Genomic DNA, 2,630 nt, shown 5'->3' on the forward strand with positions numbered 1-2,630 from the left:
CCAACTTTAGGAACCCAATTGCTCACTTTACCCAAGCCAAGAGCCAAATATTTAGCCTAAAACCATGTTTGACATTTTGTCAAATACTTGGTGGGCAAAAAACCTTAAACATGGAGAAAATGAGAAAATACTTGAAACTAAAAGCAACAATTGATCTCAATCAACAATAATAACACAAGAAAGCATGAAACAAACATCAAACATTAAATTCATCAACTAGAAATTGAAATTGCAAGAGAGAAGCAAAATTGAACTATAACATGAATTAGAAGAAAGAGTAATGACAATGTAACTATAAAGAGTAATAACAAGAGAATACTTACAATGAAAGCTAGCAAAATCCAAGATCAAAAATGGAAATGGCACTTGAATGTAAAACCCTAATATAAACCTTAATAGAAATTATGAAAAACTTAGAGAAAAACTAAACTAAAAGCTTCCTACCACTACTCCTAAACTATCCTAATGATATCTTATGTTATGTCCTCCATTTCCCTTCCAATATGAGCTAAAAGACTTCAGAAATGGGCCTCCAAAGCCCCCAAATCACGAGTCACGTGCCATTTTAATGAAGTCATGCGCGGACACATGTGCGGACAAACAGATGCGTGTGTCCGCACACTTTGCGAAAAATCCTTTCCTGTGCGTACGCACAAGTATATGTGCGCATGCACACTAGGCGATGCCTGGTTGGATGCGCGATGCGCTTGAAACGATCCACGCACTCTGATTGGGCAGCTGTGTGTACGCACAAGTAGCCGTGCGCACGCACACATCTCTGAACTCATCTCCTTTGATTCTTCATGTTTTCTCCACTTTGCATGCTCTTCTTCCATTTTCTCCAACCCATTCCTACCTTATACACCTGAAATCACTCACAAACAACATCAAGGCATCGAATGGAAGGCAAATGGAATAAAATAGATTCAATTAGGCACAAAAGAGCATGTTTTCATAATCAAGCGCAATTTGGGAGGAAAGTTCAAAAACATGATATTCAAGGGAATAAGTGCAAGTTTATGTGATGAAAATCCATTCAATTCTAACCAAAACTCGTCATCAAATATGGATTCATCAGCCACCCCCCGGGATTTCTCTCCCATAACCTAACATGGTTTGCCAATTGGATCGCTCACTTTATGGACTGAAATAGGCGAGCAGGCAATAAAATACTAAACTCGCCTCCACCCTAATCAAGGCTGGTTATGCTCAGTTCAATCATGACCACAACTTATTTACTAAATCCTCTGGTTTCGCCTTCACTGCAGTTTTTGTATATGTTGATGATCTCCTCCTAGCAGGGGATGACATGAATGAAATTCAGGCCTTGAAATAGCATCTCCATGACTTGTTCAAGATCAATGATGCCAGGGCATCTTGGCCAGTTTCACTAACCTTTTCTTTACTATTTTTAAGGTAGTTTCATGCATTTTCTTAGGAAATAAGCTAGTTTTGGGTGGATATTCACTTACATCTTGATTCAAGCATACATTGTACATTTTACATGATTTCATCAGGATTTTGCATGAATTATATGATAAATTGGATGATGCATGATCCATGATTAAGAGCAAGACTTTGATGCACTTTGTTTGATTGTTGGCCAAAGCACATTAAGCCACGTTAACTCCCACGTTAACCTAGTTAACGTGGAAGCTAACGTGAAGGAACAAAATGGTTGACAACGTTAGTGACACCCAACATTGTCACTAACGTTGGAAGCAACCACACAACCCCCAAGGAGCCACGTTAACTTCCACGTTAACTTAGTTAACGTGGAGGCTAAAGTGTGAAAAAAGAAGGTGATCGCCAATGTTAGTGACACCCAACATTATCACTAACGTTGGAAAGAGCCACACATGCCACCATGAGCCACGTTAACTCCCACGTTAACTTAGTTAACGTGGAAGTTAACGTGGCACCTGACAGCCTGACCATGCCTTCTTCAAACACGCATAACTTGAGCCACAAAGCTCCAAATGAGGTGATTCCAGTGGCATTGGAAAGTAGGATTCCAGAGCTTTCCAAGAATATATGGCACTACATGGTTGACACTAAATTTGAGGGAGAAAACCTGCCCCAAAAGTGCAATGATGAACATGGTATCAGCCTGTATTTAGGCCAACTGACCTCTTCACCTTCCAAGAAGTATAACTCGAGTTGTAGAGCTTTAAATGATGCGCTTCCAAAAGCATTGGAAAGTAGACATCCAGGGCTTTCCAACAATATATAATAGTATGGGGTGGACACTAAGTTTGAGCTTCAGAAACGGGAAATTGCTAGCGTTATTGGCAATCAACATTTCCAGTAACGTTGGCATATATGCCAGCAACCATGTCCACTTCAAAGGAGCATAACTTGAGCTACAGAGGTCCAATTGAGGTGATTCCAGTTGCATTAGAAAGCTGATATTCAGAACTTTCCAACGATATATAATACTCTATAGTGGGCATAAAATTTGAGTACAAACAAGAGGTATCTTTTAAGCCCTAAAAACACCAAACTGGGCAGCAAGTGCAACGTTAGCCACAATAACTTTAGCACTAACGCCACACTTGTAGTGTTAGTGTGACTAAATTTTGCACTAACTTTAGCACCTGGACCTCAACTTGACTCACTTCTCTCTCAAG

This window comes from Arachis ipaensis, chromosome B10 (assembly GCF_000816755.2).
Source record: "Arachis ipaensis cultivar K30076 chromosome B10, Araip1.1, whole genome shotgun sequence".
NCBI classification, from domain to species: domain Eukaryota; kingdom Viridiplantae; phylum Streptophyta; class Magnoliopsida; order Fabales; family Fabaceae; genus Arachis; species Arachis ipaensis.